Genomic DNA, 9,107 nt, shown 5'->3' on the forward strand with positions numbered 1-9,107 from the left:
TTTGTCTTTGACTTTGAGTTTATACCTGTTGGGGCTGCTAGGTGGATAAAGCGCCAAGCCTGGAGTCGGAAACACCTGATTTCAAATGCAGTCTAAGACATGTGTTAGCTGTGTGACCATGGACAAAATCACTTAACCCCGTTTGCCTCAGTTCCTCATCTGTAAAATGAGCTGGAGAAGGAAATGGCAAACCACTCCAGTATCTTTGTCAAGAAAACTCCATTGGGGTTCAGGTATAGCTGAAAATAACTGAACAAAAGAAATTGACTCACTACCCTATTCACCACAGTGACTTTCCCAGAACTTTTCATTCTTCTTCAAACCTTGAATGACTTCCCCTCTCTCCACCCTCTCAGTTGAGAATCTTGCCTTATATTTCTCTGAAAAATTGAAATCATTCACATAAGAGCCCTCTCTTCTCCCTTACTCCACATCCTATATTACTCAGATACCTTCCTCCACTGTCTCCTCCTTCATCCCGTCTTTCATGAAAAGGTGGTCCTTCTTGCCAAGGCAAGTGCCTCTACATCAGTAATTGATCCCTTTCCATGCTGTCTTCTCTAGCATATTGCCTTCCTATTATCCCTAATCTCTCACTTGTCTTCAATCTCTCCCTGTTTCCTGGTTGCTTCCCTACTCACAAACATGCCTGTATTTCTCCCATCCTTAAAAAATTGCTATCACAGGATCCATTCTGTCCCACTAGCTATTTTCCTTTATCTCTCCTACTTTTGTGGCTAAACTCCTTGAGAAGGCTGTCTCTAGTCAATGTCTATACTTCCTTTCCTATCACTCTCTTCATAACTTTCTTAGATTCTCAGATTTACTTATCTAGCTCCAACTTCTTTCCTAATCTCCAAACTTGCATCTCCAACTGCCTATTGGACATCTTGAACTGGAAGTTCCATAGACATTTGTTATCTTTCCCCTGAAGTCCACCCCTGTTCCAGACTCCCCTATTTCTATTGAGACCGTCATTCTCCTAGTTAGCCAGGCTTGCAACCAAGGTGTAATTCTTGACTCCTCATTCTTTCTCATCCCTCCCCCCAACCCATATCCAATCCCTACCTCCATCTGGTACAGGCCTTCGTCATCTCATCCCTAGACTACTGTAGGGACCTTCTGACTGGTCTTCCTGTTCCATTTCTCTTCTCATTCCAGTCCGTCTTCACTCAGCTGTCAAAGTGAGCTTTCCCTATTTAATAAATAGGTTTCCCTATTTCAATAAATTCTAGTGGTCTCTACAATCTCCAGTACCAAATGTAAAATCTTCCATTTGGCATTCAAAACCCTTCACAATCTGACTTCTTTATACTTTTCAGGTCTTTTAACACCTTACTCACCTCTTATAGCTCTCCCTCACTTAAATACAGTTCACTTGCATGGCATGGCATCACCTCCCTGATGTCATGGTCCTCTTCAAGAATGAGGAACAAACACCAATAACACCTCTATGAACTCTGTGATCAAGTGACATTGGCCTCCTGGCTGTTCCTCAAATAAGATACTCTGTCTCCCAACTCTGGCCATTTTCTTTGGCCATTTCCAATACCTGGAATGCTCTTTTTGCTTGTTTCTGCCTCCTGATACGATGGCTTCTGTAAAGTCCCAGCTAAAATCCCTCCTTCTACAAGGAGCCTGTTCCAGTGCCCCTTAATGCCAGTGCCCTGTCTCTCTTGATTTTCACTAATTTATGTTGTCTGTATCTTGTTTGTACATAGTAGTTTACATGTTGTCTTTCCCATTGGACTGGGAGTTTTTTGGGAGCAAGGTCTGTCTTCTGCCTTCTTAGCACAGTGCCTAGGACACAGTAAGTACTTAAATGCTTGTTGACTAAGTGTCTGAGAGTAACCTTTTCTGTATCTAGTGTTATAATCATGTGATTTTAAATATGACCTGTCATATTTATAGTTCCTATAGTTTTATTGATTCTCTTCTTTCTTTTCATTTTTTTTCCTTTTTTTTGGTATCAGTAGCACTACCATCAACGTTCCCCTCCATAACATCTCTTCTCTTTCAAAAAGACGCTCTTTCATATAACGACAATATTCAAGCAAAACAAATTCACTTATTAGTCATGGCTGGAAAATGTAGGTATCCTTCTGTACCTCTAGTCTATGACTTCTAGGCCAGGAAGGGGCAAAAATACTTTAGCATTAGTCTTTTGAAGTCATAATCGGTCATTACTTTTATCAGAGCTTTTAAGTCTTTCAGAATTGTTTTCCTTTACATTATTATAGTCATATAAATTATTCCCCTTTTTCTACTAACTTCACTCTGCATAAATTCATACATGTATCCTTCTATAATTTAATATTGCTCAATAATACTTTATTGTGTTCAAATATCTTGATTTGTTTAGTTTTTCCCTAATTAATATTTAATAATGACATTTTTTGCTGTGACAAAAAGTGTATTTTTAAATATCTTGGTTCACATGGGCTTATTTCCCTCTGTCTTTAATCTCTTCGGTTTAATGTAGTTTCAAAATTCTTTCCAGAATAGTAGGAAAAATTCCAGTGCATTAGTGTGACAATTCTTCCACAGCCCCGCCAACAATTGCCATTTTTTTTCACATTTCTCAATCTGATGGGTGTTAGGTAGAACTAGAGAGAAATTTGTGTTTCTCTTTCTATTAGTGATTTGTATAATTTAAACAATCTGGTTTCTGATGGCTTGTATATTTTGTTTTGAGGAATACCTGTCGATGTCTTTTAAGTATTTAGCTACTAAGGAATGGTTCTTGCTCTTACATATTTGAATCAGTTCCTATCAGTAGATTTTAGATAACAGATTTTTATTAGATAAATTAGATACAAGCATTTTTTCACTATTAACTATTTTCTTTCTAATTCTTATTGTGTGGATTTTATTTGTGAAAAAACTTTTCAGCTTTATGCAATTAAAATTATTCATTTTATCTTTTATGATTATACTATTTCTAATTTGGTAAAGAACTCAAATTCTGAAATGTACCCTCCCTTCTCTACCAGTTTGTTTATTGTATGCCCTTTCTGCATCTACTAAGGTGATCATATGGTTTCGGATATTTTGATTTTTAATATCATTATCTTGATTGTTTTCCTAATATTGAACCATCTTTGCATCCCTGGTATATATTCCAATTGGTCATAATGAATGTCTTGCATAAATCACTGCAGTTTGATAGGATTTTATTTAAAATTTGAGAGTCAATATTAATTAATGATATTGGTCTATAGTTTTCCTCTTGTATTTTATCTTTCCTTGATTTAGATATTAGGACTATATCTGTGTGATAAAAGAATTCTAGGAGGGTGCCCTCTTTTTTAATTTTTGAGAATAACTTGTGAAGTATCCATACTATTTTTAGAATTTTACAGAATTTTCTTGTGACTCCATTAGGATCAGATATTTTTTCCTATGGTAGTTTCCTTGTAGCTAGGTCAATTTCCTTTTTTTTGGATTGGGTTATTTCAGATAATCTATCTGGTTTTCTGATAGATTGGGTATTTTATATTTTTGAAGGTATTCTATTTCATTTGTGTTCTCAGTTTTGTTAGCATATAACTACATATAATGTGTTTTAATTATTTCTTTCATTTCTTCTGGGTTTGTTATGAATTCACCTTGTTTGCTTTCTATATTTGATTTGATTTTCTGTCATTTTTAATCAGATTAGCTAAAGGTTTACCAATTTCATTAGTCTTTCCAAAGAACTAGCTTTTAGTTTTATCATTTCTGTGATTTTATTGTTTTCAATTTTTCTTCTTTTTTAAAAAAATTCTCTTTTATGCTTTCCTTTTTGGTTTATTTGTCAGCCTTCTAATTTTTAAAATGTGTACTCAGTTCATTAATCCTTTATTTCTCTATTTTGTTAACATATGTTTAGAGGGATATGATCCCTGCCCCCTCCAAGGACTGCTTTATCTGAATCCCAGAAATTTTTGTAGGTTTTTTCTAATTCTTATTTTTCTTTCATATAATAATTAGTTGTCACTATGATTTGTCCTTTAACATACTCACTATTTAGGATTTCATTGTTAGGTATCCAAGTTCACTTACCTTGGTGGTGTACTTTCCAGAGATGTACATGTTGATATTGAGGCTGACGCACCCATTGCCAGAGCCAGCTCAGTGTTTGGGAGGCTCCAAAGGAAAGTATGGGAGAGAAGAGGTATTAGACTGACTACCAAACTGAAGGTCTACAGGACTGTGGGGCTGACTTCATTGTTGTATGGCTGTGAAACCTGGACAATCTACTAGCGCCCTGCCAGGAAACTGGATCGCTTCCGTTTGAATTGTCTTAGGAAGATTCTGAAGATCACCTGGCAGGATGAGGTACCAGTTACTGAGATCTCTACTTGAACTAAACGGCCAAGCATTCAAAGTCTGTTTCAGACAGCACAACTCCGATGGGCTGGCCATGTTGTTCGAATGCAAAATGTATGCTTGCCCATAAGACTGTTTTATGGAGAACTCACACAGGGCAAGCATTCACATGGTGGTCAGAAGAAGCGATACAAGGACACTCTCAAGATCTCTCTTAAGAACTTTGGAATTGCTTGTGTGACATGGGAGACACCAGCACAAGACTGCTCAGGATGGCATGCCCACGTCAGAGAAGGTTCTGTGCTCTATGAGCAAAGCAAAATTGAAACAGCTCAAAGGAAAAGCAAGATGCACAAGTTTGGAGTGTCCACTCCAAATGTTCACATAGACTATTTGTGCCCGACCTGTGGTAGAGCATTCCGAGCTCGTATTGGTCTGATCAGCCGCAGTCGGACACATTGAAACTTGACTCTAGCATGATGATGCCATTTTGGTCCTCTTAGAGAATGAAGGACAACAACCACAACAACAATCCATTTAGGTTTGTGTCCTTTTGGTTTTGATCCTTGAAGTAATGTTTGCTTTTACTGTGCTATGATCCAATAAAGAATTTATCAACTCTTTCTAACATTTTACATTTTTTAGCCTTGTTTTATTTTTAAACTTTTTTTCCTGCAGGTGAGCTATGAATTCTTTCAATTGATATACATTTTTCTATGTTTGGAAATCCTGGGTAGTTCTCTTTTATTATTATTATTTGCATTTTTGTATTCTGGGTTTTTTGTCTTCTTCTGGGACACCCCTATAATCCTTAGTTATTTATGCACCATCTTTGAGATTGGTCTGTTTTACCTGGATAATGAGCATGCTATCTTTCAACGTTAGTGTTTTTTGCTTCTCTTCTTCTAGGTTGTCCTTCACTTCTGTACATTTGCATTCCCAGTCTCTTGTTCTCTCTTTCGTTTCTTTGGTGAGACTTTCCATTATTGCAGGTTCCAGTTTTTCTATTCTGCATGTTATTTTGCTGTTCAGGCCATAAATTCCGCTTTCATGATTCTTATTTTTCTCGTAACACTCTCAGAAACAGCTTGTTGCAGTTCAGGGTTCTCCTCAAATTCCACAGGGTACTCTGTCTCATCAAGCATTGGATAGTTTTCCTTTGTTCTGCAGTATTTATTCATAGATGCCTGAACTAGTTTGCTAGATCCGGAGACCCTTTTCTGCTGTTAATGTTTTCCCTGTTGATTTATCTATTTATGTTCAAGGTTTTTGAGATTTCTTCTTCCTGAGATCTTTGGTAATTTTAGTCCCCCACCCCCCAACCCCTTATTTAAACTTATTCCTTACTTTCTGACTTTCTGATTTGCTTCTCTCTCACAGTTGTTTCCCTGGTGGATAGATGTCAAAGCACTTCAGCCTTCACCACGCTAGATAATTAATAGTTCACCAGACTAGATCTCTGCCCCAAGTAACTTTTGGGGGGACAAGAAGGATGTCAGCTAGATGCAGAACTCTTTCACTCTGGCTTAGTGGAGTGCTGCACTGTTTCTCTGGTTTCTGCCCCCCAATCTACAGTGTCCCGTTCTTTCTTGTCCCATCTTATCCTGTTCTGTCAGGGAGCTTTTGTGCCTCCTTTCCCATTTGGCCAATTCTACTGTTTAAGGAATTTTTTTCTTCAGTGAATTTTTGTGCCCCTTTTTCCATTTGGCCCATTCTGCTCTGAATTCCTTAAATTCTCCTTATGGCTTTTTGGAACTCTTTTACCATTTGGCCTAGTCTGTTTTGCAAGGTGTTATTTTCTTCAGTATTTTTTTGTGTCTCCTTTACCAAGTTGTTGACTCTTTTTTCATAATTTTCTTTCATCACTCTCATTTCTTGCACTTGATTTTCAAAATCTTTTTTGAGCTCTTCTATGGCCTGAGACCAATTCATATTTTTCTTGGAGGGTTTGGATATAGGAGCTTTGACTTTGCTATCTTGCTCTGATTGTGTGTTTTGTTCTTCCTTGTCACCATAGTAACTTCCTATGGTAAGAATATTTTCTGGTATTTGCTCATTTTCCCAGCCTATGTCTTGACTTTTAACTCTCTGTTAAAATAGGGCTCTGCTTCCAGGGTAGAGGGCACACTGTCCCAAGCTTCAGGGGTTTTGTGCAGCTGTTTTCAGAGATACTATAGGGACCTGTAAATTTTCAGTTCTTCCAAGGTGGTATGATCTAAGGAGAGGTGTGTTTACTCCTCTGCTGGTGTGTGAGTGACCACAAACACTCTTTTCTGCCCTGGAACTGTGAGGAGGGTCCCTGCTCCACCGTGACACAAGCTCTCATGCTCTAGTGCTCCTCCTCGCCCTGGGACTGCCACCCAGGACTTCAACCCTGAGCCTGGTATGGGCAAAGCGACAGGGTCCTGCCTCAGTGCTAGCAAAGAGACTCCTGTAATCTCCTTCTAATCCATTGTTCAACCCCCTTGCTGTCTGTGGGCTGAGAGCTCTGGAAGCCCCCACTGCTGCTGATTCAGCAGCTCCCAAGGTCTGCTCCTGATTTGCTGGGGCCAGGTCTGTTCTGGGGTGGCCTGCACTGGGCTGTGCTCCACTCTCACTCTGGTGTGACAGGTCTTTCCTGCTGACCATCTTTGGCTGGAAAATTATTTCACGCATTCTTTTATGGGTTCTGCTGCTCCAGGAATTGCTTGATAGTGTTATTTAAAAGTGTTCAGAAGGGTTTTGGGAAGAGCTCAGGTGAGTTGCTGCCTTTTCTCTGCCATCTTGGCTCCATCCCCAGGAGCATTCTTTGTGCCTCCTGCTTTTCAATCTCCAAAGCCTGGACTATAGACCAAATAATACTTCATTGTTCCAAACTGCAAAGTCCCCACTCTTCCCCAATCCCCCCAAAACTTTGGGGTTTGGATTCCCTTATTTTCAAGCCCAAGTCTCTTTAGTTGTCTGGTATAGATCAGTGATTTGAGAAAAAGGCATATTTAAGTCTGGAGGGTAAGGCGATTTTCTCTATTACCTGCTTAGGAGCCTTTCTAGCCTTTTCATATTGGGGTCCAGACCATCCCAAATCCTCAGGAGCCCTTTGGGCGCTTCCTGAGCTGGGCGTGGGTAAGAGCCTTTTTCTTTGTCATCTTTTCAGAACCTTATGCTAACTCCTATTTCAAGCGTCTAGAGGCATTCGAGTTTGTATCTCTCTGCAGCAGGGGCTCAGTGGCCCAATGGGCTTTTACCAACAATGACAGCAATAGCTCACATTTCTATAATGTCTTTCCCATAAATTCTCTGCACGATGGGTAGTAAGGACATTATTATCCTCATAGCAAATGAGCAGTATGTGTCCGAGCTCAGGCTTAAACCCATATCATGGCTGTTTTTCAAGTTGATGACTTCTCATACTACACTATGGACTCCCAAAATGTGGCTATAAAACCCAATGGTGCAGATACCAATCCATACCAGCTTGTCTTCCCTTTATGTCTTACAAATCTGCCATGGGGACCAGGTTGGGAGGATACAGCCAGCATTCCTTCTGACCTTTGGACATTGCCCTTTGGAACACTATCCATCAGATATCCATCCCTTGTTTTTTCTTTTTTTTCTTTTGGGAGGGGGCAAGGCAGGGCAATTGGGGTTAAGTGACTTGCCCAACGTCACACAGCTAGTAAGTGTGTCAAGTGTCTGAGGCCGGATTTGAACTAAGGTCCTCCTGACTGCAGGGCTGGTGCTCTACTCACTGCACCGCCCAGCTGCCCTCCTTGTTTTTCTTATGTGAACTTTTCTCCTCCTATCTCCCTGCCTTTTCCAGATTGCTCCCCATGCCTGAAATGTAATCTCTCCTTGCCTGTATCTTATAGAGCCTTCATTTCTTTTAAGGTGCTTCTCAAATGCCATCTCCTATTTCCTCCACGCCCTTGACTACTAGTATATCCCCTGATGCCTTGTATTTATTTTCTGTGTATTTTTATATACTTAAACGTGCACGTGCTGTCTCCTGTGGCTTGTAACTTTCTTGAGGAAGGGATCACGTGTATATGTGTATGTGCATCTGTATCCTCATATACAAATGAAATATTTATAAAGCTCCTGACACAGTGTCCAGCACATAAATGTTTTTCATTATAATAATAATCAACGTGAAAGATTTAGCTACTCTGCTCAAAACAATCTTGTCGTTCAGTCATTTTTCAGTAGCGTTGGACTCCCCGTGGCCCCATTTGGGGGTGTTCTTAGCAGAGATACTGGAGTGGTTTGCTGTTTTCTTCTCTAGAGCATTACCGAGGAAGAAGCTGGGGCAAACAGAGTTGCGTGACTTGCCCAGGGTTTCATAGCTAGTAAGTGTCTCACGCAGTATTTGAACTCAGGAAGAGTTCTATCCACTTGCCCCCTAGCCACCTGTGACCAATACAACGATCCGTGACAGTTCCAAAGGACGCATGATGGAAAATGCTATCCATCTTGAGAGAGAGAACTGATGAACTCTGAATGTAGATTGAAGCATTTTTTTAAACTTTATTTTTCTTGTTTTTTAAATTTTTTGCAACGTGGCTAATGTGGAAAGGTGTTTTATATGACTTCATGTGTATAACAGATGGGAGGGAAAGGGTGTGGAGAGGAGAGAATTTGAAACTGAAAATAAAAAAAATAAAATACAAAAAGAAGGGGAGTTAAAAAAACAAACAAACATTTCTCCTCCCCTCCTCCAGCGTCTGACGCACAGTAGATATTTAGGAAATGCTTTTTGATTGATTAGTTGAAGATCCTTTGTGGAAACTGTTACAAATGCTAAACTCAGCACACTCACC

The sequence above is a fragment of the Trichosurus vulpecula genome, chromosome 3 (assembly GCF_011100635.1).
Source record: "Trichosurus vulpecula isolate mTriVul1 chromosome 3, mTriVul1.pri, whole genome shotgun sequence".
Lineage (NCBI taxonomy): Eukaryota > Metazoa > Chordata > Mammalia > Diprotodontia > Phalangeridae > Trichosurus > Trichosurus vulpecula.